The following is a 24,043-nucleotide window of genomic DNA, read 5'->3' on the forward strand; positions in this document are numbered from 1 at the left end:
AAGCTGGGGGCTAAAAAATCATTTTTGTGAAAAAAAAAAAGAATTTTTATTTTCACGGCTTTGCGTTACAAACTGTAGTGAAACACTTGGGGGTTCAAATTTCTCACAACACATCTAGATAAGTTCCTTGGGAGGTCTAGTTTCCAATATGGGGTCACTTGTGGGGGGTTTGTACTGTTTGGGTACATCAGGGGCTCTGCAAATGCAACGTGACGCCTGCAGACCAATCCATTTAAGTCTGCATTCCAAATGGCGCTCCTTCCCTTCCGAGCTCTGTCATGTGCCCAAACAGTGGTTACCCCCCACATAGGGGGTATCAGCGTACTCAGGACAAATTGGACAACAACTTGTAGGGTCCAATTTATTCTGTTACCCTTGTAAAAATACAAAGCTGGGGGCTAAAAAATCATTTTTGTGAAAAAAAAAAAGAATTTTTATTTTCACGGCTTTGCGTTACAAACTGTAGTGAAACACTTGGGGGTTCAAAGTTCTCACAACACATCTAGATAAGTTCCTTGGGAGGTCTAGTTTCCAATATGGGGTCACTTGTGGGGGGTTTGTACTGTTTGGGTACATCAGGGGCTCTGCAAATGCAACGTGACGCCTGCAGACCAATCCATTTAAGTCTGCATTCCAAATGGCGCTCCTTCCCTTCCGAGCTCTGTCATGTGCCCAAACAGTGGTTACCCCCCACATAGGGGGTATCAGCGTACTCAGGACAAATTGGAAAACAACTTTTAGGGTCCAATTTATTCTGTTACCCTTGTAAAAATACAAAGCTGGGGGCTAAAAAATCATTTTTGTGAAAAAAAAAAGAATTTTTATTTTCACGGCTCTGCGTTATAATCTGTAGTGAAACACTTGGGGGTGCAAAGCTCTCAAAACACATCTAGATAAGTTCCTTAGGGGGTCTAATTTCCAAAATGGTGTCATTTGTGGGGGGTTTCAATGTTTAGGCACATCAGGGGCTCTCCAAACGCAACATGGCGTCCCATCTCAATTCCAGTCAATTTTGCATTGAAAAGTCAAATGGCGCTCCTTCCCTTCCAAGCTCTGCCATGCGCCCAAACAGTGGTTTACCCCAACATATGGGGTATCTGCGTACTCAGGACAAATTGCACAACGTTTTTTGGGGACCAATTTCTTCTCTTACCCTTGGGAAAATAAAAAATTGGGGGCGAAAAGATCATTTTTGTGAAAAAATATGATTTTTTATTTTTACGGCTCTGCATTATAAACTTCTGTGAAGCACTTGGTGGGTCAAAGTGCTCACCACACATCTAGATAAGTTCCTTAGGGGGTCTACTTTCCAAAATGGTGTCACTTGTAGGAGGTTTCAATGTTTAGGCACATCAGGGGCTCTCCAAACGCAACATGGCGTCCCATCTCAATTCCAGTCAATTTTGCATTGAAAAGTCAAATGGCGCTCCTTCACTTCCGAGCTCTGCCATGCGCCCAAACAGTGGTTTACCCCAACATATGGGGTATCTGCGTACTCAGGACAAATTGCACAACATTTTTTGGGGACCAATTTCTTCTCTTACCCTTGGGAAAATAAAAAATTGGGGGCGAAAAGATCATTTTTGTGAAAAAATATGATTTTTTATTTTTACGGCTCTGCATTATAAACTTCTGTGAAGCACTTGGTGGGTCAAAGTGCTCACCACACATCTAGATAAGTTCCTTAGGGGGTCTACTTTCCAAAATGGTGTCACTTGTAGGGGGTTTCAATGTTTAGGCACATCAGGGGCTCTCCAAACGCAACATGGCGTCCCATCTCAATTCCAGTCAATTTTGCATTGAAAAGTCAAATGGCGCTCCTTCCCTTCCAAGCTCTGCCATGCGCCCAAACAGTGGTTTACCCCAACATATGGGGTATCTGCGTACTCAGGACAAATTGCACAACATTTTTTGGGGACCAATTTCTTCTCTTACCATTGGGAAAATAAAAAATTGGGGGCGAAAAGATCATTTTTGTGAAAAAATATGATTTTTTATTTTTACGGCTCTGCATTATAAACTTCTGTGAAGCACTTGGTGGGTCAAAGTGCTCACCACACATCTAGATAAGTTCCTTAGGGGGTCTACTTTCCAAAATGGTGTCACTTGTAGGGGGTTTCAATGTTTAGGCACATCAGGGGCTCTCCAAACGCAACATGGCGTCCCATCTCAATTCCAGTCAATTTTGCATTGAAAAGTCAAATGGCGCTCCTTCCCTTCCAAGCTCTGCCATGCGCCCAAACAATGGTTTACACCCACATATGGGGTATCAGCGTACTCAGGACAAATTGTACAACAACTTTTGCAGTCTATTTTCTCCTGTTACCCTTGGTAAAATAAAACAAATTGGAGCTGAAATAAATTTTGTGTGAAAAAAAATTAAATGTTCATTTTTATTTAAACATTCCAAAAATTCCTGTGAAACACCTGAAGGGTTAATAAACTTCTTGAGTGTGGTTTTGAGCACCTTGAGGGGTGCAGTTTTTAGAATGGTGTCACACTTGGGTATTTTCTATCATACAGACCCCTCAAAATGACTTCAAATGAGATGTGGTCCCTAAAAAAAAATGGTGTTGTAAAAATGAGAAATTTCTGGTCAACTTTTAACCCTTATAACTCCCTAACAAAAAAAAATTTTGGTTCCAAAATTGTGCTGATGTAAAGTAGACATGTGGGAAATGTTACTTATTAAGTATTTTGCGTGACATATGTCTGTGATTTAAGGGCATAAAAATTCAAAGTTGGAAAATTGCAAAATTTTCAAAATTTTCGCCAAATTTCCGTTTTTTTCACAAATAAACGCAAGTTATATCGAAGAAATTTTACCACTATCATGAAGTACAATATGTCACAAGAAAACAATGTCAGAATCGCCAAGATCCGTTGAAGCGTTCCAGAGTTATAACCTCCTAAAGGGACAGTGGTCAGAATTGTAAAAATTGGCCCGGTCATTAACGTGCAAACCACCCTTGGGGGTGAAGGGGTTAAAAACCCGTATGTGGTGCTATCTTACAAAGCATAATACCTTTAGGTACATTGATATTTTACCGGATTTGGTGCATAGCTACAATCATACATACCACTCAGCTATACGCTGTAGCCCTGCTGCTGTGACACAGCAAAATTCGATGCAAATCTGGCGCAATATTTACAGTTCTAGTATTACTAATAAACATAATAAATATTTGTAAAGCGCTGCGGATTATGTTGGCGCTATATAAATAAAAATTATTATTATTATAAACTGATTAAACCGTCTTTAAAAATTGGAGATCATGTCAGAATATCGCGCTATAAGGGAACATTTTGCAAGGGGTATCAGAAAACATACAGCGAAGAGATTTTTTTAATTACCGCCGTCTCCAATAAATTTCATAAACCTCTTTATAAAATTAGTGATTTAGCCGTCGACGCTGTAGAGGGGTTATTTTATAAGGAAGAGCTGCAAAAAATACCTATGGATGAGAATCGTGTCTACAGAGTAGAAAAGATTTTGAGAAAAAAACGTGTCAGGGGTGTGAGTCAGTGCTTTGTCAAATGGCTGGGGTTCCCCGAAAAATTCAATAGTTGGATCCCGGCTTCAGAGTTGACAGATATATAACCATGGAAGCTGGCTCGTTCTTTATAACACTAGCTTCAAACGCATCTAGTGATATTTTTCCAGAAAATACAAATGCAGAGTATACCAATAAATTGTCTAAGCCGGTTCAGCCAAAGTTGCGCTAACGGAAATTCAATATCCGCATACATGGTACACATTTGAACAGAATGACGGGAATTTCTATATAGGAAAATGTGGCGATGTGCTAAAGGAATATTACGTAAAGTCGGAGTTTTATTCAACAATCGCGGACCTCATACGCGCGATTAATGAGAGAATTGATATTTTGAAGATATCCAGTGATGGTTTTAAGCTGCGTTATGATGATGTGAAGAGGAGCGTCACCCTATCGAATTCGCCATCAATACATTTTGCCCCCGCCACAAATTGGCGCACATTTTAGGCCTCCAACCATACATCGAGGCTTCTGTAGATAATAGCCCGGTTGACCAGAAGATTTATGCAGATATAAAAGATGGATTTTATACATTGCTTGTCTACTCAGATATAATACAGCATCAGCTTGTGGGGGACAGCCAACAGCCATGTCCAACTTCTGAGAACCGCTCAGGTAACCGGCAAGAGCGGTGAGATTATCACCCTTCAGTATACAAGACCCGATTACGTGCCCTTATGCAAGCAGCATTTTGATTCTGTGACAATCTCTATCTTATCAGACCGAGGCACACCGGTTAAATTCAAGTACGGAAAAAGTACTGTGCGATTACATTTTAGACCGCGACAGTATTGACACGATAAAATGGTGTCTCAGAGGGTGTATGGAGACCCCGCTGTTTATGCCCGCTACTATATTGCCCAGTCGGGGCACGGGTTAGAGGGGTTCAGCGGTAGTGAGTACATGTATGGTTCTGGCCTGGCCGGGATATTTAAAGGCTTATTTCACCGCGCCGTACCACTTTTCAGAAAAGGCTTAGAATTAGTAAAGCCACACATGAAGACAGCTGTCAGAAACATTGCTAAAGACGCTGTCACTACTGCCTCATCGGCCCTTATGAATAGGATAAATACACAACCTCAGCAAGATGGTTCTGGGATAATTTGTTGCTAAAAAAGCACAAAAAAGAGACGCGCCTGTCCGACTTTACCGCCGATGCTCATGAATAAAACTGCAACCAAGAGACGCCCCCGTCAGAAACGAGTAAGATGCTCTGTGGACGACATCTTCTAATCAATTATCATGGCTTTCCTGCATGATGCTTCTGTAGAGTGTGCAAAATCTGAACTGGATATTTTTGAGAGACCGCCGACACAAACAAGTATAAGAGAAATCTCTATTTGTAGAAGTACAGCTGGTTGCGGAACTGTCAGACAATGGGCCGTTGGAATTTTTCATTCCTGGGAGCGGCGATTATTATTATGATCTGAACAACACGCTGCTGTACATAAATTGCCACATCAAGCAAGATAATACGGCTATCGCCGATGGCTCGCCTGTGGCGCTCATAAACTACCCTCTAGCCACTCTTTTTAACCAGATCGATATTACTCTGGGAGACCGACTTATCTCACCATCGGACAATCTCTACAGCTATAGAGCATACATAGAGACCCTTTTAAATTACAGCTCGCAGACGCTGTCATCACAATTTACAGCCAGTTTGTTCTATAAAGACACTGTGGGCCATCATAATGACCGGGGCTAGGATGGTGCAAATGCAGGGTTTATCAAAAGAGTGAATGCAACTTCTCACTCAAAGCCGGTCGACCTCTTGGGGCCCATTTTTGGGGATATATTTAATCAACCAAAGTTAATATTGAATGGTCTTGACCTTAAGGTTAAGTTAACAAGAAATAAGGATGCTTTCTGCCTCATGTCAGCAGAAGCCGAGCAGCTGAAGGTGCAAATCTCACAAGCGGCTCTCTATGTGAAAAGAGTGCAGGTATCTCCAGCAGTCCGAATCGGTCACAGTCAGGCCCTCTTATCCGCAACCGCCAAGTATGCTATTGACCGAACATGCATGAAAGTGTACAGTATCGCCGCAGGGACACGGATCACGAACCACGAGAACCTCTTCCTAGGCCAGATACCAAAAACGGTTATATTGGGCTTTGTAGATAATGAAGTGTTTAGCGGGTCTTATGCAAAAAACCCTTTGCTGTTCTACCACTACCATGTCAGCCACGCGGCTTTATATCTGGATGATCAACAGATACCCGCGAGACCTTATAATCCTAATTTTAATGTTGATTTAGCCATCAGAGAGTATATGGCGCTTGCCCATATATCTGGCAAGCAAAAGGCTGATTGTGCCATGGCAATAGATCGTGAAGAATTTATGGCTGGATTCACTCTATTTGCCTTTGATTTATCGCCTGATCAAGAGCCTGGAGGGCATTTCTCACTCATTAAAATAGGTAACCTACGTGCTGAAGTCCGCTTTGCGCTAGCGACACCCCACACGATAAATATGATGGTTTTTGCAGTCAACTACACCATTCTGGAAATTAATAATAGGCGAGAGATCTTGTACGATTTTAATTAAGTAACGATGGACAGTCTGAAGCTTACAGCGGTAGTGAAGACTGATAATTATACAGAACGCATATTCACCGGTGTGTTTCCGTGTGATTTGCTTACGGAAGAAAGAGTGACTCAGAGACCCGCAGCATATATCGTGAATACTGACCCGTCGAATCAAGCTGGTCGTCACTGGATATTGATCGTACTCTGTGATGATAAGATGGGCATATTTTTTGATAGCTATGGCTTTTGTCCAGATAATATTATCTTTCCACGCCAATTTGTGACATTCCTGAACAAGAATTGTGAATCTTATTGTTATCAAAACTCGCAAATCCAGGATATGTATAGTACTGTATGTGGTCATTATTGCATATATGTATTACACCATTTAGCGCGCGGGTTACCATTCAAAAAGCTTTTACAGTGTTTCACTTCTGACTTGCAGAGAAATGATAGAATCGTGTCAGATTTTGTGTCATCAAAATTTTCAAGTTTAATCCGTTGTTCTGACAGGAATTATCAACGTCATCAAAAATGCGGTTGTCTTTTGGCATCGTCACACTGATAGCTAGCGGCTTCTAGCAATTAGCTAAAGCTGTCTTATAATGTGCTTTTTTTTACTTTCGTGTAGCTCTTCTGCCAATAAATATTTTAAGCTGCTCTCTGTGTACTTCTACATCCGTTTTGCTGTGTCGGTGCCCCGCTGTGTTGATTGCTCTGTCTGGCCATGTCAGGGTCATGGGGGAGATTGACCTGTCCTGGAAGTCTGCTGGGCATATCGATGTCCCACAGTTGGGGATTGACCTGGTCTGTCTGTATCGATGTGTCTGGGTCATAGGTCTGTTTGATGTTCTGTTGGGTATATCGCTGTCCTACAGTTGGGGATTGCCCTGTTCTGTCTGTATGGAGCTGTCTGGGTCAGCAGAAACTCTGGCTGTCTGTATATCTCCCCCACATCTGTTTTGCTGTGTCGCTGTCCCGCTGTGCTGATTGATCTGTTCGGCCTGTTTGACCATTTGCTGTATGTCTTGCACGGACACATCTGTTTGTGTTTAAGTAAGGAATAGCTCTTGAAACATGACATCTACTCTGTGTAAAATGAGAATACCTTTCACATAACAGGCTGCAGGATTGCCGACAGAAACACTGTGTCTAAAATACATTGCTCTGATTACATCACCAATCTCACAACAACTACATATAAAATGAAAATCTAATATGATATAAAAACAATGTATCAAATACTGTGATAATAATCACTGTATTAAATACTGTGATAACAATATCAAACACTATCAAAAGGGGAAAGCAGCCAGACAGGGAGGGAAAGCTGCCAGACAGGGAGGGAAAGCTGCCAGACAGGGAGGGGCGGGGTTACACACTTTTGATACACTTTGATAGGGGCGGGCCCACCTGTCAAATTAAGTTTGACGAGACCTCCCTCTTCTCTACTTCTCATATTCATTACTTTAATGAGCGGTACCACGTGACCGCTGACCACAGGAAGAGCTGCCAGCGTCCGGAGACCATCAGAGATGCAGAGACGCGCCAGGAGCAGGTAAGTATGATTTGACAGCTGCCGCTCCCCCTCCCCCACCAACCCCCCGGGATAATGACTTGAGTATAAGCCAAGAGGGGCACTTTCAGCCCCAAAAAATGGGCTGAAAATCTTGGCTTATGCTCGAGTATATACGGTAACTCTCAAAACGTTTGTTCAAAGTTTTAACATTAGTGCATTGATTACCCATAGACTATTCCATGGTCTAGAGTGCATTTTCTTTGGTATATAACCCTAAAAAACCTTCTTCAAAAGCTATTGGTATTAAATTGCTCATCCATAGGCTATTACACCTTCTTGGGTACATCTCTTTGGTATATAACCTTCAAAAAACGTGGTCAAACATTTAAACTGTTTGCACTCATTGCAGATTTGGTGTGTTTTTGTCGAGTCTTTTTTCTGCTTGGATTTGTGACAAAATCTGAAGCAAAACCTGATGCCAGTAAAGTGAATGAGAAACCTGAAGTGTCTTGCACACATTGAGTATTAATTTATTTTTTTAAACCTTCTTTATTGAACAATAAACAAAGGGTACATAAATTGTTCAGAAGCATCAGAGAAAATCTGAAAAATAGAGTATTACAGTACTTTGAACATTAGACAGCGCATCATAACTATAACCAACTCCCCTCCCCCTGGGCACACATCCACACCTTCATAGCACAATGTCAATCAAGCCCATCAGGAATTCTGCTGTCAATTGGCTCTCTCATGTACCAGTCTGTAAAATGTAAGCAACCATGAATCACCTGGCGTATAGATAAAGTTTGGGCATTAATAAAGGAAGACCAAGTAAGGAAAAAACATTCAGTGTATTTTTCTTTATTAAATATGGAATCTGCAGTCCATCTTGAAGAGATAGATTACCTTCGTAGTAATTAAGCTCAAAGAGGGAACATTATCCTGTGCCCACAGATGAAGAATTCTTTTTGCGGGTGGCTGCCGCCCAGATGGATAAAATGCGGCGCTGCTGAACAGAAAGCCTCACCAACTGATCTTGTGGGAGAATGTTGAATATGGCCCACTCTGGAGAAAGAGAAATAGATACACCAAAGGTATTGGTGAGATGTTGCAAGAATGTATCCCAAACCTCTCATGTTTTTGGACAGTCCCAGAGAAAATGAAAAATATCAGCTGGAGAATGTAAGCATTTAAGGCAAGGAAAATCACCTAAGGGGGACATTTTAGATTTAATCTCTGGGGATATACAGTATATGCTCTATGGAATATCATTAGTCATGGTTATGTAACTATCATACGGTAACAGAGTTAATACGTAATGTGACTTTCAAGAGGTCTTTTACCTGACAGTCAGTTAGTTGAGATATCCATCTCCCTGGGACCAGTGAAGAGTCTGACCACTGTATGGAAGGTTTCAGTGACTTGTACATAAAACTGAAAGAATAATTCCCCACGTGAGCTTTAATGGAGATTCAATGTGAATACTTTTCTGCCCAATGATGACAGAAGTATTCTAGGAGTGATACCTTTATTGGCTAACCAGAAAATAGTATGTTTGCCGAAACATAGGTTTGCCGGGCAAACATTATTTTCTGGTTAGCCAATAAAGGTATCACTCCTAGAATACTTCTGTCATCATTGGGCAGAAAAGTATTCACATCGATTTTTCTGGCTAACACGGTACCACGATACAATTTGTTATTGTACATCATGTTAATGGAGATTAAGTTTTGATGGTGCGCTCTAACATCGTCCGGTATATCCCATAGTACCGAACCTACATAATGTCTAATTTGAGTAATAATAAAGTTATCTCCCACAAGGATTGCATATTTAAAAACAGTGTCTTCCAAAGTAAGAGGACACTGATTGTCTGCCAACATGTCACAAACCAGTTTAAATCCATTATTCCCAAGCACACGATAGACGGGAGGTGGACTGCCTTGTAGAAAGGAGTGATTGCCTCGAAAAGGAAGAAACACCCAGATATGGGGGTCAAGTCCTCTAATTCATCTATCATGGTGCCATCTGAAGATAACTGACCACAGCAGGGGGTTATCCCTCCACTGGGACCTCGGCTTGTCATAGGTGAAGCAGTGCAGGGAGACTGGAAGCTCTACACATCGCCTCATCTATTGGAGTATTGATGACGTGGGTGAAGGCATACTATATAGACATATATTAGGGAGATTAAGGCCACCTAAGGATTTAGCTTGTTGCAGCTTAAAAATACTAATTCTAGAGCCCTAATTTGACCTCCAAATAAATTGATGGAAGACTTTTGCTAAAAGCCTGTCATCAGCTTTAGATAATAGAATAATAGAACCGGCAGCGTCTTTAAGGAAAAAAGTATTTTAGGGAAAGATCTTTTTAATCAGATGGGCCTTTCCCGCAAATGATAGTTTAAGAGATTTCTAGGATTTGTATTTCCTGTACAACCGCAGAAATGAGGTGTCGAACATTCAGTTTATAAATGTCATGGGGGTTTGATGGTAGGTATACCCCAAGATAACGCAGGGAGTCTCTCCTCCATTGAAAGGGGAAGGGGAATGACCACCGTTTCTTAGCAGCTTTGAAGATGGCTAAAGCATGAGATTTGACGTAATTTACGTGAAATCTCGAAACTGCTCCAAACTTGTTATTATAGAAGAAATTAATTCTTTAGGGTTGGCTATCATGAGTAAAATATCATCAGCAAATGCCATTGTTTTAAGCGTATGGTGACCGATCCCAGTACCCCCAAAAGAAGATATCATCTCCAGGTATCTCAGCAAAGGGTCCAGGGTAATCTTAATATACTACTTACCTTGCAATGTCTTCACGTCCTGTTCCATCCAGATGTGTCCGGATTCCAGAATTGCAAGTGGCATAAGTTCACCGACCTCCATATTGCGACACCCAAGTGATAGGTGTACCACCAGTGGAACACAGTCACAACACACACACAAACACAGTGTATATGCCGTATGCACCACATATACACACACACACTGTATACGCCGTACGCACCACACACACACACACACACACATAACCACACTGTATACGCCGTGCGCAGCTTCTTGCGCGGTACCACCAGCGGACCACCATCGTGAACATGCCGCTGCCGCAATCAGCCGAATGATTCACTGACTGCCGACATCTTTGTACAGGAGGAGCACATGCGCAGTTTTAATGTGACCACCGCTTTCTCTCTGCACAAAGATGGCGGCGGTCTGATTTACTGCTCCTGCGTGAATCATTCGGCTGATCCCAGTGGCAGATGCATGACGTGTCTACAGGCAGAGGAAGCCGATCACATTAAAGGGGTTTTCCCATGAACGAAAGTTCATTTTAAAAATTGTCTGTGTCTGTCTGTGTACGGAGCATACCACATTTCCTCGGCAGGGGAGGAAGCAGAAGACAATACAAACATTACAGTAGGAGATCACAGAGGATTTCTTTTGTCAGGTAAAATATTTCACTGACTGTTTTTAAACAATATTTTACCTCACAAAATGTATCCTCTGCGATCTCCTGCTGTAATGTCAGTATTGTCTTTTGCTTTCTCCCCTGCCCAGGAGCTGTGGTATGTTCAAGGGGGAGAGCAGATGGGGTACACAGGTCAAAGAAGAGATGACACGAGAAGAGAAGACAGCAGATAGGGGAGAGAAAGCACACAGGGGTGAGAGAGACAGAGCACAGGGGGAGATAGCTCAAACGGGACAGCACATGAGGGGAGAATACAGCACAGGAAGGAGAGAGACAGCAGACAAGGGAGATAGCACACTGGGTAGACAGGTCAAAGAAGAGAGAACAGACGGGAGAAGTAAGCACATATGGAAAGAGAGAATGGATAGGTGGGTGAGCACATGGGGGCAGAGATTCTCAACGCTGCAAAGCCTGCCTCCATTGAGACATTACCGCCCTCCCGATGCGATAGCATCGGACCTCCATCTAGTATTACATAACAGATGTGATAGGGAAAAATACCTGCCTCATACCCCCGAAGATGGAAAAAGAGGTTGACTGAATACCATTAAGCCAAATCAAAGATTGGGGGTTGGTGTAAATTGTCCTTACCAAGTTGAAAAAGGTAAAGACAAGCAATCCATACTTAAGGGTTCAAATGAGGTGAGACCAAGACACTCGATCAAAGGCTTTATCAGCATCAAGACTCACCAGTATATGCTGCTTGGCTTTAGTCTGGTAACTATGTGTAATGGCAGCCAATGCCGTTCTAATATTATAAGTGATAGGCCGACCATGGACAAAACCTGTTTGAGATGACTTGAGAACATCAGAATGTATAGACTGAAGTCTATCAGTCATGATTTTGGTAAGGAATTTAAAATCAACGTTTTAGGAGGGAGATCAGATGGTACCAGGCAGGGTCCCTGCCTAGCTTTAGCAACAAAGATAAACAAGCTTCGTTGAATCGGTCAGGCATAGAACCTGAATCAATAATATGATTAAAAAGAGAAGTAAAGTGAAGAGTGAGTAAAGGTTGTAACATTTTATAAAATTCAACAGAAAACCCATCCGGACCAGGTGCTTTAAGCAACTTTGAAGACTTGATGACCAATCCCACCCCTCCAGAAGAAATCGGCTGATTTAAAATCTCCCTTTGGGAAGCAGAAAGTTTTTGCGGATCAACCTGATGTAAAAATTTGTATCCATCCTCCTGGGAGTCTAGGGATGGGCCTTAAAGGTCTGTGTAAAAATCTCTAAAAACCACACAGATTTGAGTTGGGTCAGGGGTAATAGAGCCATCGGGTAATGCAATAGTAGAGACTCTAGTAGCCACTTTGAATGGCTTAGTTAGGGATGCCAAAAGACAGCCTGGTTTATCACCCCACCGAAAATATCAATTGCGTTGATGAGCTAACTGATTGTGTGCCTGTTCATGCAGTAGGGTGCTTAAGTTTTGTTCAGCAGTAAGGTAATCCTCTCTGAAGGAGGGAGTATTTTGTAATTTTAAATCTATATGAATGAGTAAGCTGGTCTAAGAGAGGCTGCAAGGAGGACAACAGTTTATTTTTTTTCTCGGACACAAAAGAGATAATATGTCCCCTAAGCACCGTCTTCGCAGTGGCCCAGAATAAGTTGATATTGTCTAGATGTTCCAGGTTATCCTCCATGAAAGTCTCCCACCAAGATGTTTGAAGTCATCCAAAGTGTAAAGATATGAAGGAAAATGCCAACTAAACGATACAGTTCTACTACTGGGGAGTTCCAAAGTAAAACCGGAGAGTGGTCCGAAATAACCGATGGGAAGATATCAACTGTTTTAAGTGGGAAAGAGGGCCAGAAATTAACCAATAATCAGTACGAGTATGAACGTCATGTACTCTAGAATAAAAGGTGTACTCTCTCTCCGTAGGGTAGTAGCATCTCCAAGCATCAACTAGATGAAGCCTATCTAGTAGGGTAGAAATTGCTCCAGTTGAAGAATGAGATGCAGGCAGAGGTGTAGATCTATCAAGGAAGACATCATGAAGGGTATTTAAATCTCCACCTAATAAAATATTAGTGGGATGCCAGCCACGAACAACTTCCAAGAGTCTAGCAAAAAAGGAAGGATTGGCAGTGTTGGGCGCATAAAACATTAATGAAGCAATATTCCCGCTGTTCAATAAAGACTGACTAGTAAATATTGTCCCGCCTTATCTCTCACTACGTCTAGTATAGAGTATTCGAGGTCCTTATGAAACAAAATGACCACCCCACTTTTCTTCCATGAAAAGGAAGCCTCCAAGCACTCCAAATAATGTATATTATGAAGCACTAGGTGACCTCTGCAAAGCCAGTGAGTTTCTTGTAAAAAGACCATATGCGGGCATAAGCGGGTAAAATGGTCTAATACCTTTCTGCGCTTTACTGGCAAATTCAGACCAGCCACATTCCAGAAGCTATATCATCAAAGGTAGCCATGTTAGCTTATTCCACATGGAGGCCAAAAAGTAGAAATAGTAAAAAAAAGGGCAAATGGGCAGAAGTCCGTCCCAGCAAGCAAACCTTAATACCCAAATTAACCAAAAAGACTGAGTGCAGAGTGCGCCCAAGGAAGGGAAACCCACCCTCACCCCAATCACCAAATGAACTGAAAAACAACATATAAACCAAAATACTGAACATCAGGTTAAATTATCCTGACTAATAGCAATCCTTAGAAAGGAAATTTATAAGGTAAGAATAAGCATTGTGCAAACTAAGAAAAAAGCCTAGGTAATCATTGTACTGTAAGACCACATCACCACCCAGATCCCAATACTCAAAGATAATAGAGCATATGACCACAAACAAAGTCAAGTAACCAAAGAGGATGCCTGAGAGGAATGCTCTATTTCCTCCAAGGCTGTGTCAGGATCTGCTTTCCGTGAAGCACCACCCGGAAGCGTGTAGGATGTAGAAGGGCAAAACGTATTCCCCCTTTCATGTACCGGTCTACAAACTGATGAAAAAGCATGGCGTTTGGCCGCTACCAAAGTGTAGAAGTCCTGAAACATGAGAAGGGAGTGACCCTCATGCTTTAACAAGGAGGCGGCTCGAAACGTCCAGATCAGTTGCATTTTGTCCTAGTAGTTGAGCAACTTAAAAATAACAGGGCGTGGGTGGGTTTTTGGATTGGAACACTCAAGTCCAGTCCTGTGGGCTTGTTCCACTACCATGGAGCCAGTCAGGTCAGGCAAATTAAGTGCCTGCGGGATTCAAGAGGAAGTAAAGTGATGAAGGTTTTTCACTGACTCAGGGAAGCCAATGATCCGGAGATTGTTTTGACTACTCTGATTCTCCAAGTCATCGAATTTTTCCTGGAGCTGCTCTGTTGCGGCAGTGGCTTGCAGAGATTCCTCAAACATGGCAGTATTAGAGTCCAGTGTTTTAGGAGGAGATTTGTCAAACTGAGCTCTGGTTTTAACAGATTTAAAGCTACCAGGGTTCACAAATTTATCCATGGGTGATGGAGAGGAGTATGTAGTCACAAGTTATGCATGTAAAAAGAGAGGGGGATACTACAGTCGAGATTTAGCTGAAGCAGCTTACATAGTCTATATAATAGGTTTAGACATCAGAGAGAGCCAGGTGGGATTAGATCCAAACAGTTTAGTAAATATGAACAATAGATTAGGGCCAAGCAACAAACATGCACAAATACATGCCATGTAGGGCCGGTGTCAATATGGAAGGTGAACCCTGATGGGAGGGGGCTTTATCCCTTATTCATCCAGGCACCTGTAGGCAGGTGCCGTTATAAAAAAGCGATAATCACTAATCACTGCATAGCATTGACCTCAGGAAATAACACATAGAAAGTTCACATCAGTAGCATCCCGTATATTTGGAGATACAATTTAAGGTAAAATCAACAGAAGCTTGTAATATGCAGATGGCACTAAAGGAATGCAGAATGTTGTATGCCTAGGTACTGAAGGAGCTGCAGTGGTTTCTGGGTTAATAAACTGTTTTTAGCTGTTCATCTATTCCAGCCAGTCCTGGCCTGTCAGTGCTGCTTCTATAAGGAAATTGTAGTCTATGTCCGTGATACAGCTCTGTGAATGTGTGACATATGTCTCGCTAATTTGATGATAGGTTATCTGTGAATACCCTTGCTTGGTATATAACACTCCTTTACTCCCGTTAAATAAGACCTGTCTCATTTGAGCCAGCGCACACTACAGTATCTCTCCTGCTCACGACAGTTCTGATGCACACAGGACTAGTGATGAGCGAGTGTGCTCATTGCTCGGGTTTTCCCAAGCACGTTCGGGTAATATCCGATTTTTTGTAACTGCTTGGAGATTTAGTTTTCATCACCCCAGCTGAATGATTTACAACTACTATCCAGCTTGATTACATGTGGGGATTCCCTAGCGACCAGGCAACCCCCACATGTACCCGAGCAGCGAGTACACTCGCTCATCACTACACAGGACCTCCGTCCTCAGCCTGCACCTCCCCTGCAGCTCTCTACCACACTGCCCTTCAGCTTACCAGGAAACAGGGTCAAGGGCTGTAATAGATTACCTGTCTGCCCAGACAGAGCATGCACTAACAGCTGGGCTCGGTCTTCTCCACCTCAGAGTTCCTGGACTGCCCATTGAGAATTTTTTACTTGCAGATTTGTTGCAGAAAATAATCTGCAGTATGTCAATTATCAGTGCAATTCCGCCCTCGTTTTTCACCATTCACCTCACTCAAACTAATTAAATAGCAGGCAAAAACGCACCTCAGAAGCGCGTCTTTGCAACTGCATTTTTTCTGCCAAGAGATGGAGAAATTTTACTCAATATGTGCACACACCCTTATCTGTATTACATTACTCATCCATAGACTATTCCTTGGTATGTAACCATCAAAAGAAAGTGCATGCGACCCTCCATTATGTTTAATAGAACTCCCAGGATCTTTCTGACGGCACCACGAGCGTGAGAACTTTCTCAGCTCGCAGGGACATCAGACAGGTTATACGAGTTCACCAGGAGACACGGAGCAGCAGTAGCTCAAACTGCTCAGTGTCCCTGCTGGATGACAGGCTGTATGGTTGTATCAAGCAGGTATAAGGAGGTGGCGAAGAACCTCATTTCTTCCCCTCTCTCTCTTATGTGATACCCTCTTATCCCATGCCCATGTATTATGTGTATTAATGTTTTACTGTAGGTTACTGTATTCTATATATTACTGTGCTGTGTCTGCAATGTTCCTATATGTGTTAGAGGCAGGCCCATCACAGGTTAACTTTGTGGGCTGGACTTGCAGCCTGAAGGGAGCAGGAAGCTACTGCATCCTAGTCAGTACTCCAGCAGCAGCATAGCCTGAGGCAAGAGGTCTGTCCCCATCTGGGACAGAAGGAGCCCCTGTCTGGAGCATATGTGAGTCCCCGTCTTGGACTGGAACTGCTGCCCTGGACTCACGGGCAGTGAAGCAGGCATCGGGACCGTGTGGTGCTCCGCCCAAGGGACTTTAAGCATTCAGATTCTGGCGTATGGAGCAGTGAGGTGGGCACAGGACTGTGCAAGTGCCCACCGAAGGGACTAGAAGCGTCCAGATTCTAGCGAGGGAAGTTTCACTACTTTTGCTTGTGAATGGTGACCGCTGATGTGGCTGCTGCTGACTCTGCAGTGACTAGCAATAGGGACACAGCAGGACATTTATTAGATTTACTGCAACTACTTTTCCTACCCTTTTCTACTTTGTTTGTTCACAAATAAATAATTTCCCTGTTGGATCATAACTGTACTTCTGGATCCTGATTGCCTGGACTGCAGTGACAGAGGAGAAGAGGTAAATCCCCTGAGGTTGCATGCATCCTGTTTATTTCATATGCAAGGTCCCGGTGTGTACTGACTGTAGCTTAGTTGACTCGGCTGGGACTACTGCCCCGGGCCACCTTGTTAAACTTGGCGTAGTCGGCAGGATGGACCCCCGCAACTCTGCAACCCTGAGAGTAATGGAAGAAGTGCCTGAGACTTGTAAATTTGAACTTGGAGCTTGTGATGAAGAAGTGCCTGAGCTCTGTGATTATAGATTTGGGACTTGTGTTCTGATGCCCGCTGTTACAGAATTGCATATGGCGGATGTTGTGGACTCAAAGATGGCCCAGACCTCTGCCAAAAAGATGGTGTCCATTGACGTGAAAAGTAAGGATGAGGCTGCCTGTCGTGGGCATCAAAAAAGCATCTTGGTGAAAAAAGAAGAAAGCCATGTCCCTTTGTAAATAATGAGAGCCCTAAATGTTTGTGGGTGAAGAAGGAGCTGTTGCCCTCCCAGTCTGACCAGGAGAAATGGGAGGATAAGCAGGAAGTGCCCCCACCCACGAATGGGTGGAACCCGAAGAGACCAGACAGCACACTTGCAAGAGAGACACCATTACCCAGTGAGAAACCTGTCCGAGTGCAGCGGAGGATTGCCAGGAGCTGGAGCACCATGGGTGTGGAGAATCAGTAGTTGGAAGAAGTCGAGAAGGTAGAAGCAGTGGAAAGAGGGACTGTCGCAGCCATGTTCCTGAGTTAGTGCAGCTGTAGTGGGTGACCGTTGCAGCAAGATGGACCATCACAGCCAGATGCTGTCACAGTGAGTGTGATGCTTACCCTCACCCCAGTTCCCGCACCTACTCCAGCCCCAGGGACCATATGCAGTGGCAGTAAAAGTGCTCTCCATCATTGAGGAGAGACAGGCACGGTAATCGCGTTGTTATGTGTGGCCGTCTGCAATGGTCACTACCCCCCGCGGTAAGCCAGGGGGAAAAGGCGCCCTCAAAGATATTGGTGGCTGCAGTCGGGTCACGGGAGCTGGAGGATCCAAGTTTGCAGAGCCAGCCGCTGATGGAGGAAAGAAGACGGAAGCTCCGGAGACCCTGGACTCACCGCTGAGGAGTGTGAGAAGCAGAAGAAACAACAGCGGGGAGTTCTCTTCTAGTGAATCTTTGAGCCACATGTACATAGTGGTGCAGGGTCGAAATGCAGCCCATTATGCTGTTCAGATGTCTGGCATCAAATGATGTGGTCCTGTTCCAAAAGGAAAATTTTTTTGTTGAGCCGTTTGCACCTGTGAAAAGTACGAGGGACTCTTCTGCGTTCCTGAGAGGGCAGAAGCCCTGTGCGACACCAAAGGACTGAGGCGTCAGGTGTGGCCCTCATAGTCACAAAGTAAGGACCGTGTTCATGTTTTCCCCTCCTCCCAGTTTGTTTGCACCCGTTGGTGCACCCCTTGCTGGACCATGGGGCTCTAACCCTATGAGGGTTAATTTCTGTGTGCGGCTGTAGAACTGGACTGTGTTGCCCCGGGCTAGCCTGATGTTGTATGCAGCCCATTACCGTCAAAAGATGATTAGCAAGGACTGACATAGCGGATATCCTTATAGCATCTGAAATTGCATTAAGCAACAAGAGTCACTCCTAATGGGAACATAATACCTATATAAGAGAGAGGAGCTCAAGACTCATTTAATTACAAAGGGCCAACCACAAATCTAAAAAGGTATAAATTTTATTTAGTCCAGCATGGACAACAATACAAAAAGAACAAAAAAGACACAAAGGCCCAATATACATACACATAAATTCTATGGACGAGTGTCTGAAAAGGGGATAGAAAGCAAAAAACAGTATGCACAATGGCTGCAGGAAATCACCACTAAAAAATGGGTCAGGAAAACTCTATGCCACCATGATGTTGGCCCTAGCCCCATTGCAGTAAACCGCAAAACCAGAGGTCAAAAAAGGGAATGTATTGCAGACCGGGTGTACAGCCCGGATCTCTGTAGACGTCTGGCCACTGACAGATGCATAAAGTTATACTCGTACCATCCCAGAAAAAGTGCTAATGCTAAAGTGCAATTATGCAAGACAGCAGCGGTTAAGGACATAACTTACCCATGTCAGGGGGTGATAACGCAGTCACAGTGCATACAACATGCCCCGACGCGCGTTTTGCGTTGCAGGCTTCTTCGGGGGGCATTACCGTCAAAAGCCTGTGGCCCACTTAAAGTAGGGAGGGAGATAATGCCATCAGGAGGACCCGAAGATCGAGCCAGGTTAAGAACTGTGTAATAAGTAGACCATTGGGCCACTATGAAGGACTCCTTTATGGACTGTAACTTTTAAGGACTGTGTTTCTTTTTGGTCCTGATGGTCAAGGACGATCATGTTTTAGGAGGGAGGGGTGTAAGGAGGTGGCAAAGAACCTCATTGCTTCCCCTCTGTCTCTCTCTCTTATGTAATACCCTCTTATCCCATGCCCAAGTATTATGTGTATTAATGTTTTACTGTTTGTTACTGTATTCTATTTATTAGTGTGCTGTGTCTGCAATGTTCAATGTTCCTATATGTGTTAGAGGCAGGGCTAGCACAGGTTAACTTTGTGGGCTGGACTTGCAGCCTGAAGGGAGCAGGAAACTCCTGCTTCCTGGTCAGTATTCAGGCAGCATGGCCTGAGGCAAGAGGTTTGTTCCCATCTGGGATAGAAGGAGCCCCCATCTGGGGCATATGTGCATCCCTGTCTGGGACTGGGACTGCTGCCCTGGACTCACAGGCAGTGAAGCAGGCACTGGGACCGTGTGGTGCTCCGCCCAAGGGACTTTAAGCATCCAGATTCCGGCGTATGGAGCAGTGAGGTGGGCACAGGACTATGCAAGTGCCCGCCGAAGGGACTAGAAGCGTCCAGATTCTGGCGAGGGAAGTTTCACTACCTTTGCTTGTGAACGGCGACCGCTGCTGTGGCTGCTGCTGACACTGCAGTGACTAGCAATAGGGACAGAGCAGGAACTTTTATTGGATTTACTGCAACTACTTTTCCTACCCTTTTCTACCTCGTTTTTTCACAAATAAATAATTTCCCTGTTGGATCATAACTGTACTTCTGGATCCTGATTGCCTGGACTGTAGTGACCGAGGAGAAGAGGTAAATCCCCTGGGGTTGCATCTGTCCTGTTTGTTTCATGTGCAAGGTCCCTGGTGTGTATACTGACCTTGGCTTAGTTGACACACCTGGGACTACTGCCCCGGGCCACCTTGTTACACAACCATGCAGCCTGCCATCTAGATGTAGCAGAGCTACACTCGTCGTGGGACAAATGTACTATCATTATCTCAGCGGACAGGTCAGGAATATTGTTGATTGTTATTTTTATTCTTTTACACTGGAAAGGACGATGCTATAAGTATGGTTTAATTAAGATTTATTAAAGGAGTCTGTGTCATTCTTACAATTAACCCCTTGCTGCCATTAGATGTACTATTCTGTCGAAGTGACCCGGGCCCTAATTCCCATGGACAGAATAGTACGTCATACGCGATCAGTATTCACTCACGGGGGGAGCACGGCCGATCGTTGCCAGGTGTCAGCTGATTATCACAGCTGACATCCAGCACTGTGTGCCAGGAGCGGTCACGGACAGCTCCCGGCACATTAACCCCCGAAACACTGCGATCAAACAAGATTGCAGTGTTCCGGCGGCATAGGGAAGCATGCAGCAGGGAGGGGGCTCCCTGCGTGCTTCCCTGAGACCCTCAGAACAACGCGATGTGATCGCATTGTTCAGAGGATCTCCTACCTCCTCCTCCCTGCAGGCCCCGGATCCAAGATGGCCGCGGGGTCTTTACGGGTCCTGCAGGGAGGTGGCTTGCTGGCGCCTGCTAAGAGCAGGCGCTGGCAAGCCTGCAACACTGCCTGTCAGATTGCTGATCTGACACAGTGCTGTGCACAGTGTCAGATCAGCGATCTGACAAAATATAGTGATGTCCCACCCTGGGACAAAGTAAAAAAAAAAAAATCACACTATAAAAATATTTAAAAAATTTGTAAAGAAGAAAAATAAAAAATAAATATTCCAAAAAATACATTTCTTTGAGTAAAAAAAAAACAATGAAAGTACACATATTTAGTATTGCCGTGTCCGTAACGACCCGAACTATAAAACTGTCCCACTAGTTAACCCCTTCTGTGAACACCGTAAAAAAAAAAAAAAAACCAAGGCAAAAAACAATGCTTTATCATCATACTGCCAAACAAAAAGTGGAATAACACACGATCAAAAAGACAGATATAAATAGACATGGTACCGCTGAAAACGTCATCTGGTCCCACAAAAAACAAGCCACCATACAGCATAATCAGAAAAAAAATAAAAAGTTATAGCCCTCATAATAAAGCGATGCAAAAACAATTATTTTCTATATAAAATAGTTTTTATTGTATAAAAGCACCAAAACATAAAAAAAATGATATAAATGAGGTATCGCTGTAATTACTAACCCGAAGAATAAAACTTTATCAATTTTACCAAACGCGGAACGGTATAAATGCCCCACCTAAAAGAAATTCATGAATTGCTGGTTTTTGTTCATTCTGCCTCCCAAAAATCGGAATAAAAAGCGATCAAAAAATTTCTTGTGCCCGAAAATGGTACAAAAAAAAGTCAACTCGTCCCGCAAAAAACAACACCTCACATGACTCTGTGGACCAAAATATGGACAAATTATAACTCTCAAAAAGTGATTTTTGCAATAAAAAGCATCTTTTAGCGTGTGACAGCTGCCAAACAAAAACCCGCTAAAATACCCCGCTATAAATAGTAAATCAAACCACCCTTCATAACTCCCTTAGTTAGGCCAAAATAATTAAATTAAAAAAATGTATTTATTTCTATTTTCCCATTAGGGTTAGGGCTTGGGTTAGGGTTGGGGCTAAAGTTAGGTTTAGGGTTGGGGCTAAAGTTAGGGTTTGGATTACGTGTATGGTAGGGATTACAGTTGGGATTAGTGGAGTGTCCCCAGTAGTGCTGTGGGGTACTTGGTACCGGGTCCTTCGGTTCTCAAGGGGGATGTCACGGTGGCTGACCCGGTCTGTGGCCCTAGGGACGTCTGTTGTAAATGGGGGAAAGGTCTTTAAAGGGATAATGTTCGTGACGTCACCTGTGGTATTCGGTCAGGGTGACCGACGCTGCTTGGGGGTCCCCTGGGGTGATGTGATGGCAGCCAGATGGTATACCTTCCCACAGGTGAAGTGTATCCCCAGGGCTTCCCAGAGTGTAGATGGTGGATGGTGAAAGGTGCAGTGAAGAACGAGGACACAAGGTTGCAGTCTCTTTACCTTTACTGAAGGCTTCAGCATCCGCAGTCCAGGGTACGGACCATGCCGGTCTGAAGGCAAATCCAGAGTCCCCTTTTCCAGATGGAAATCAGTAGCCTTCCTCTAGCGCCTGGGTGTTGTAGTACCTCCCTGTTATGACCCCAATGGCAGAGGGTCTCAGAAATAATTACTAAGTCTGCAAACACAAAAAAACAGCTCATAGGGCAGTGGTAACTGAGCTGACCATATATCTAATCCTAGCACCACAAATAGCAGCAGCCGGGGAACGTGCCTACGTTGGTTCTAGACGTCTCGCGCCAGACGGAGAACTAACTAACCCTAGAAGGGAAAAGAAAAACCTTTCTTGCCTCCAGAGAAAAGACCCCAAAAGTTGGATACAAGCCCCCAACAAATAATAACGGTGAGGTAAGAGGAAAAGACAAACGTAAGAATGAGCTAGGTATTTAGCAAAGAGAGGCCCACTAGCTAATAGCAGAATATAGTAAGATGACTTATATGGTCAGCAAAAACCCTATAAAAATATCCACGCTGGATATTCAAGAACCCCCGAACCGTCTAACGGCCCGGGGGGAGAACACCAGCCCCCTAGAGCTTCCAGCAAGTTCAGGAATCACATTTAGTACAAGCTGGACAAAAATGAGAGCAAGCAAATAACCAAAAAACAAAGAAGCAGGACTTAGCTTAATTTTGCACGAACCCGGACCAGCAGACAGGAGCAAACAGAAAGGATCTGATTACAACGATGCCAGGCACTGGACTAAGGATCCAGGAAGCTTATATAGCAACTCCCCTGGACTAACGACCCAGGTGGGTGCCAAACTGAGGAAAGACAATCCCAGAGTCATATCACTAGTAACCACAAGAGGGAGCCAAAAAGTCTAATTCACAACACTCCCTGCTGAGCTTCTTGGTAACATCCTCACAACTGCTGTCTGTGTTTTAGATGTTATTTCTCTTTCTCTCTGTCCCCCAGATGGAATGGATAGGTCAAATCCATATGACTGATGGCCTGAGGCTTTTTACAGGGACTCTAGCAAGCCCCAGCCCCCACAAGTTGCCACCGTGCCTCCTAGGTATAGGTCGGGCAGCTAACGTGGAATTAACTGTCCTGCCAGTCTCTGAAGTAAAGTGTAGAGATCCTTACTCCATCGGTATTCTGGCTACCGGATTCTTGTGCCTCAGAAAGGAGGCAGCCTTTTGCAGGGCAGAACTCCTTCTGGTTTCCTCTCCTGTGCTATGACTTCGTTTCTCAACCGCTTTAACACAATTTGCTCTTCGTGTCTCTTTCTTAGGCTACTTTCACATTAGCGTCGTGCACTGCACGTCGCAATGCGACGTTGCAGCGCACCGACGCATACTGTGGAAGCGCCGCACAACGGGGGCAGCAGATGCTGTTTTTCAACGCATCCGCTGCCCCATTGTGAGGTGCGGGGAGGAGGGGGTGGAGTTCCAGCCACGCATGCGCAGTCGGAAATGGCGGACACGACGCACCAAAAAACGTTACATGCAACATTTTTTGGTGGCGACGGTCCGACGCAACACGACGCAACTGTCACACGACAGTTGCGATGTGTGGCAATGCGTTGCACTGCTGTCATGATCTCCATGGCCAGAGAACTAGCATAAGCCTCAATAGGAACAAGCTCTTGGAAGATGTAACTGTACTGACCATGAACTAAACCTACCGCATCATCTAGAAGTAGCCAGGTAGCATGTCCTACTTTTTATCCCTATATGCCCAGCGCCGGCCGGAGAACTAAATAATGCTAGCAGAGGGAAATATAAGACCTGACTCACCTCTAGAGAAATGCCCAAAAAAAGGAGACAGAAGCCCCCCACATATATTGGCGGTGATATGAGATGAAACAAC

General features: G+C 44.0%; 2 protein-coding genes across 2 annotated transcripts in view; one reads left to right on the forward strand and one right to left on the reverse strand.

Moving 5' to 3' along the window:
- Positions 1 to 22,291, reverse strand: part of LOC143782247 (uncharacterized) — a 37,791-nt gene extending 15,500 nt beyond the window's left edge. The window contains exons 1-3 of the mRNA XM_077269479.1: positions 22,174 to 22,291; positions 8,949 to 9,039; positions 8,512 to 8,670 (exon numbers count right to left, since the gene is read on the reverse strand). The gene's annotated coding sequence lies outside the window, so the exon portion shown is untranslated. The remainder of the gene's footprint in view (positions 1 to 8,511; positions 8,671 to 8,948; positions 9,040 to 22,173) is intronic.
- Positions 1 to 24,043, forward strand: part of SLC6A19 (solute carrier family 6 member 19) — a 752,476-nt gene that overhangs the window by 630,004 nt on the left and 98,429 nt on the right. The gene's annotated exons all lie outside the window — the stretch shown is intronic.

This window comes from Ranitomeya variabilis, chromosome 6, assembly GCF_051348905.1.
Source record: "Ranitomeya variabilis isolate aRanVar5 chromosome 6, aRanVar5.hap1, whole genome shotgun sequence".
NCBI classification, from domain to species: Eukaryota; Metazoa; Chordata; class Amphibia; order Anura; family Dendrobatidae; genus Ranitomeya; species Ranitomeya variabilis.